Below are 7,215 nucleotides of genomic sequence, written 5' to 3' on the forward strand. Positions count from 1 at the left end.
CCCAATAATGTAATACAAAATTGAGAAAAAAGCGTTAGCCTAAATCTTCCATGCCATCCCTTTAAGGGGTACCTACGTAGAACCATCCCATTCAGTGATGCTTCAGGACTCTCAAGCTAAATGATGCCCCCTGCTCCCCAAGCCCCAGTTTCCCAACCAATGCTGTCCAGGGCACACCTGCTGACCACTGCACCTGCTTGCTGGGGAAAGCAAGCTCCATGGAAAGCAGCCTGGCAAGTGGTGGTGTTGGATCACGTGAATATTGAGACCTATTTGCAAATACTGTATAGAAGCTACATTGAGTTAATTTCTGTTTCATAAGTTGAAACACTGAATTAAAGAAAAAACAATTTAAATGTCTCACTCCTTTAGAAAAAAATCAATGCTTTAAAATTAATTTCATTTTTTAAAGTTGCTGTTAACTCAATAAAGCCTTTTGGGCTTTTTAAGCTAATTGTCTTTGAACTCATTTTAAATCCAAGAGTCTTTATAATTTTAATAATATTTGAAACAATATTCTCACTATAGCAGTTTATATTGTTGACTTGGAAGGAAACAGACAAAATTAACAAGGCCCCAGTGCAAGAATGATATACATGTTTTGAACTATTTCTATTACATTTGCAGAAGAATGGGAATTATGTTATTTCATTTTTATTTAATAGTGTGTTTGTGTCTATATGTCTATATGTATAGGCTAAAAATTTAAAAATTCATGGAAAAGTATGAAAGACTCTACAGTAGAATGTAAAGTCTAGTGGGTGGACAACATGAGCATTTCACTATATTTTAATACTTCTATTTTTAAGGTGATTATTTCCAGCAAGGGTTTAAAAATTGTAACTGATAAAATGAGTAACTTTAGATGTACTTAAAACTCTGCATCAATCAACTTGGGTAAATGTGGTTAATTTCGTTTTGCCCATATCAGAACAGGACTGAGGCTTTTCAAAGTTTTCTCACGTATTATAAACATTTTCCATGCCATTAGTCTTCTACAACAGCGAGAGTCTACATAGTGTCACGATGTTCCACTTCATAACATATCATCACTTACTGTCCACGTTTAATCTCAGTGCAAACACACACTCATTGGAAATGATGCAGAGGCCAGGCAAAGCCAGAAGTATTCTCTTCTCAGTCCCTTTCCACTGCCCTTTTCTAGACGAACACATTTTAAAAGTTTAGTGTACTCATCTCTAGGCCTTTTACTGTGTATGTATCAATTCAAACAGTGCCAGCGAGTATCCAGTGAAGAATGATTCCTTGTCCCACACTTTCTTCTAGCTATTTCTATTTTTAATTCTCCTAGCAGTAATCTAGATATGATTTCCCAACTTTCATATGATTTGTTGACTTGCTTGATACGTGAGACATTTATGTCACATACACCATTTTCTCCTTTTATTCTTCAGTCTGATGAAATTGAAGTTATAAGTCTATTGGCTTATTTTCTGGTTTTGAAATTATCTTAAAATATCTATTTCTTGACCCACCCACATACAGTTACATTTGCCTTGCCCCTTTACGGTCCGGGCTGGTTAAGCATTAGGGACACAGATTCCATGTTTTACTGGGCATCTGTGCATACAATACCAGGATTCTAGCTCATTCAATGACCCAACACACCTTTCCAGAGCAGCCATACACCCCAGGGTCACAGACAGCAGACTGCATTCTGGCTGGGAGAAAACCCACAGAGAAAGGAGAGACAGGGAAAATGTGTAGCAAGGGTTCCTGAGTTATCATCTCCCACTGCCTGGAATCCATTGAGGTCTGACTTCTTTGAGTGTATTTGTCCTCTTCTCTGGGCACACTCATGAGCAGCAGGAGGATGAGGTCAGTTCTGCCACCAGAAGCTCCTTAATATTCCCCAAATTAAAAAATAACTGTCTCTAATAGGGGAAAGGTGACCAAACAAGGAGCTGGGATTTTCTGGAAATAAATTACCAGAGAAGTATTATTTTCAGACCTGATCTGACAGCCTGGGATCACACACAGGGCGACAAACTCTTCAGACAGAGAGAAGTTTTCAAGATTCCTGCTAGTTTCAGGCAGGAAGGCAGCGAGGGTCTTCAGGAACAGCAAGTGCTGTGACTGAGAAGGAGCTGTCCTGCTCATTTGAAAAAGATAACAATGCTCATACGTGACCACACAGCACTGTTTGAACCATCCTCACATCCATCCTCAGGTGACTGATGCATGATTTTCCCAGCGGTGACCAAATCCATCCATTCTCCGGCCAATAAAAGCAAGATTCTCATTGCCCGCACGGCTCGTTTGCATCAGCCAGGATTTCCCCGCCTTGCTTCCACGGCGCTCCAGCTCTGGCAGGTTCTTCACTGTTGCTAGTTCCCCACCAGTGGCGCCACTTCTGCCTTTTGGCAAAATCCTTTGAGAGTTTTTATGCTTTTATTGCTTATCTTTTACAGTTGTTTTTACCATCTAATTTGCCTGCCTGTTTTAGTTTTGGAAGTGACTCATCTTTATCAAGTCCTTCCAAGGCATTCCACTTGGTGCACATAAAAACAACTCTTTTATGTTCATCTTTCATTGGTTTGTGTGACATTTAATTAAATTACATAATTATAAAGAGGACATGCAACTGGCATAAACAGGTTGGGGGACAATTACAACTGACATGGCTGAGCATCCGACTCAATTGGTGGAAGTGACAGTGTATAACAGAAATTAGCCAAGTCGCAGAGAGACCTCAGCGTCTTGGGCCGTCACTCAGTATAATTTACCAAAGACATGGAGAAGACTCATTACGTAAGGAGTTGGGTAAGGCAAGGCAGTTCAGAGAGCTTTTGCTTCCATGCATTCTACAGAGATTAGTCATCAGTGCTCTTTCCACAACCCACAGGACACTGCCCCAGTTTGCACCCCTGGGACCCGAGTGTTGATCAGCCCATGTGACTGGAACATCTGGCAGGTCTATTTGGGATGTCGGAGGCTGGGAGGATGCAGGGATGGTTTAGGCTCCCATGAAACCGTCTTCCCAACTTCTGAGTTCCATGCCAGGATCGCTAAAATGTGAGCTGAGCACAGCCATAATTGTGTCTACCATGGTGGGCAGAATGATTCTTCCTCCCCTAAGGATGTCTGTATCCTAATTCTTGGAACGTGTGAATGTATTAGGGTTACCTGGCACAGGGCAATTAATGTTGCAGACGGAACTAATGTTGCTAATCACTGCACTTTAAAATAGGGAGATTGCCCAGCTGGGCTCAATATAATCAGAGGGTCCTTAAGAAGTGGAAGAGGGGACGTTGGAGGGAGATGTGACTGTGGAGAAGCTCAGCGTGATTTGATGTCAGAAGGACTCAACCTGCCGTTGCTGGCTCTGGGGATGGAAGGGCTCTCAAGCCAGGGGCCGTGAGCACCAGCGAGCAGCCAGGAAAGGCAAGTCTCCTCCTAGGGCCTCCATGAAGGACAGCAGCCCTGCCTGTGCCTTGTGAGACGTGCTCTGGAACTGTAAGGTAATAAGTTTGTTTTTGAAGCCACTAAGTTCGCCATAATTTGCTACAGCAGCAATAGGAACTAATGCGTTTACCTTCTTACTTCCACGATGTCTTCCCTCTTCCTAATAAAGAACATGGCATTTAGAGGATTTATTTCATGTAAAGCTCCAAATTTTACGACCCCTTCCTACTCTTCGCTGTATTGAAATGAAGTCTTTAGAGCTGCTGCTTATGCCTAGAGGAGTGTAAAATAAAGGGCCAAGGCCTTTTTCAACAAAATGTTTAAAATGCTTTCAATATGCAAGGAGAGCTTTCAGACGGTGGTCCTGTCCTGGATGGAGAAGAGCAAGGAGGGTGAGTGCCTCGCAGTGTCCACTTAATAGGCTCTAGCCCTGGGTAAGCAAAGGCCATGCCCGTTTTGGGGATGGGAAGGCCTCTCAGGGCGACCAGCATCCCTTGCCCTGTCCCTGCCCCACTTGGCTGGATCTGTCCCCAGAGTGACCTTGCCAACACCAGTCTCTGCCAGGTTTCTTGTGGTCAGTGTTGTCTCTCAGCACGAAGCCTCTCACATTTAGACAGTCAGACCCCAGGGAGCTGCGAGGAGGAGAAAGGCTGACAGGGCATGCCCCGTGGAGCCACCAGGACTTTGTGCAAACCACTAGAAGAGCCAGAGGAGGGAGCAAAGCCCCTGGTGACAGGCGCCAGGTGTGTTGTGACAGGAAGGTAGGGGACTGAGAGAAAGTGAAACCTACCTTATTCCCAAATCTGACATAGAGATAAGGCACGTGTGGTGGCAAACCACTTGTGGAGTGTGGCCATCCGTCCGGAGGGGGTGCCCCAGTGGCCAGTGTTCTGAAGTGGAAGGAGGGGCTTGCCCTCCATTCAGGTGTCTGAGGTCCGGTGGAAAAAGCATGAGGTAGACAGAAGAGGAAGATGGCCAGGGGTCTGGACTGGGGAAGAGGGTAAGCCAAAGCCCTTGCCTGGGGACCCCAGGCCAACGGCCAGACACAGTGATAAAGGCTCTGTTGTGGGACCTCTGCAGGCTCTTGGCTGCTGGGGGCAGCTCTTCAGCTCCTGAGAGGACAGGCTTGCTCTCACTGATGGGGGGTCTCTGAGGGTCGTGTCTGCAGGGCTCACGCATAGAAGCCTCTCTGAGATACTGACGATTTAGAGCTGGGACAGAAGTCTCCTCCAGAGGGGTGTGTGCTTTGGGACCGGCACCTCCCCTGAGAGCTGGCTTCCTCGGGTAAAGTCGGGTCTGGGGGCTCTCTTCGGCCCTTGGACTCAGGAGGGAAATGAGGTAGACATGAACTATTTCGTAAACTTTGAAGTACTTTGCTTGAGTAAGCTACTGTTAATATCTGTGTTGCCCTGAATAGACTGACTTAAATTCATACCAACTCACCAGAATTACCAGGCTTTATAACAATTTTTTTTGTCGTGGTACTTTCTGGCAAAAGAATGGGTTGATTTCTTTTGATCCTTTTCAAACGGTTTCTTATCTGTTCTCCTCTTGATCGAATTCCACATTTCCAATTTCTCAGCCCCCCCCCCCCCGCCCCGTCACTCATCCATCCACACCACACAGGCTTCTATTTCCCTGTTTATTGAAATTGCTGTGGGCACGTCTCACTAATGATGTTCCGCTTGTCAGATTCTTTAATAATAGTAGCAACAATAATATTAATGACGTTAGGTAATATTTATTGAGCCTTAATTATGTCAGGCATGGTTCTAAGTGATTTACATGTATTAGCTTATTTAATTTTACACTATCATGGAAAGTAGGTACTATTTTCGATGGGATTTTTAACAAGCAGGTGGCTGTAGCACAGACAGGTGTCCCTCACCGAGGTCACAGACTTGGGAGGTGGCAGAGCCGGTGTGCAACCCCGTCCTACTCCAACACCACACCCATCACCGGAAGAATGACGTTGCCTTTACCGACTGACAGCCCTCGGCTGGGGTTGAGTCACTGAGAAGCGGAGTGGGTGGGTCTCCAAAGCAGTGGAGTTGGCAGTTCTGTCTAGGGATGCTCTTGATCTTGACACTGAGAGGACTGTGGCAGCAGCCAGGGTTGTCAGCTCTCCTGGAAGTCATCATTCTGGGGCTGTGACTGGGCAGGAGCAGGACTGGCTGAAGAGGGTGTACCAGTGAGACACACAGACTAGTCTAGCTGGGTGTTTGGACGGGTGATCAGCAGGGAGGAGGTGTCAATTCTTCCAAACCCAGGGCACAGGATGGGCCAGGAAAATACCTTGTGGCAACCCGTGGTGACTTTGAACTCCTCCGTGTAGCACTCTGGGGGGCCTCGGGCTCTGTGGTTTCCCAGTACGTGAGTGTCCCTGTCTTTTCCCCAGGCTCTGTGATGATGAGAATAAATACCTAACGTGGGCCCCGCATCTTCAGGACTTGGATTAAAGCTGCAAACTCATTATTCTAATAAAGCAGTCAGTATTCTCTCGGACCCTTGTTCGCTCCCTCTGAACCTTCCTAAAAGCACGGTGAGGCCAGGCAGGAGCAGCAGAGCCCACGCAGCCTGCTAGAATACGCATCTGCATCCTACAGCACTGTGAACACGAAAAACGGGAGGAGACACAGTGACATTTTGGATGGTGTTTTGAGTGCAAACCTTCAAAACAATGAAAGAAAGCTTTAATCAACTCGAGGACAGATGTGTGAGCTTGCCTGTTCTGGGATAAGTTATTTTTTCAGATGTCCGTAAACCAATTCAGCCACTCATGAACTTGACAAGTCAACACATGGCCCCTTAAAAAGCACTGTCGAGTCATTTGCCTGTTATTTTACTAAAACCATTTAGTAACCCTATAAAAGAAATGAGAGTCGACAGTATAAACATTCTTCGCGCTCCCAATCAGTGAAGACGATCCCGAAGGGAGGACCCTGAGGCCCCTCCGGAGCAACCTCACGCCCCGAGGCTGTGAGTGTGCATGTGTGTGAACGTGCACGTGCAAGTGAAAGCAGGCGTGGATAAGGACAGCTTGTTGGTGGAAAGACGTTTTACTTTGTCAACAGAAGAAAAATAATCTGACCCCCGCAATCCGGACTGTCCCCGGTAGAGAAAGCCCTGGCTGGTCTTTGTCTCCAGAATCAAGCAGTCGGGTCTCTGGAAATCGTATCGCTACTTAAATAATTTGCTGAAATGGGTACCAAACAGAACGGTGGCTATTTTTGGAACCCCATTTCTTCCATGAGTTTTTCACCTCCCCCTGCTGGAAACACGGCTGAGATGCTCAGCCGGTCCCTGAGAAGCCCTCCAATGTCCGTTTCCTGGGCAGGGGCTCTAATTACCTACCATTATCCTTTCTCACTCTTTTCCTTTTAATAATATACCCTTATGCCCATCCTGAGTTTTAGGTAGGAACGTGGCCCACGTCCACCCAGATAGAGGCTGATGACTCAGCCTCCCTACTGTCTAGCTGTAACATGTAATTAAATTTTGGCCGAGAAAGTGATCATGAAAGCGATCTACGCAAATTTCCAGACTGGGTTTTTATAATGAAGCTGTGTGTCTTTCACTCTTTCCCTCTCTCTTCTGACTATGAAATGGAAAAGGAAACTTCTCTCTTGTACCCGGAGGTGGGAGCTTCAGATTAAGGACGGCAGAGCTGCCCAACTCTGTTGGACTCCTGGATGAGAGAGAGATGAATTTCTATTTTATTAAGCCTCTGGGCTTGGGTCTCTGTTAAACCAACTTTATCTGCAGCCTGAGACTTGACCTGAAAGATCT

At 45.9% G+C, this 7,215-nt stretch overlaps 1 non-coding gene across 1 annotated transcript; it reads left to right on the forward strand.

The window, feature by feature from the left end:
* The first annotated feature begins 519 nt into the window (after positions 1–519).
* LOC118979448 (U6 spliceosomal RNA) lies at positions 520–623 on the forward strand. Its single transcript, XR_005064919.1, has one exon. It is a non-coding gene; the product is annotated as a U6 spliceosomal RNA (small nuclear RNA).
* The last annotated feature ends 6,592 nt before the right edge of the window (positions 624–7,215 follow it).

This window comes from Sturnira hondurensis, unplaced genomic scaffold (genome assembly GCF_014824575.4).
Source record: "Sturnira hondurensis isolate 20B ecotype Veracruz unplaced genomic scaffold, ASM1482457v3 Scaffold0022319, whole genome shotgun sequence".
Taxonomy (NCBI): Eukaryota; Metazoa; Chordata; class Mammalia; order Chiroptera; family Phyllostomidae; genus Sturnira; species Sturnira hondurensis.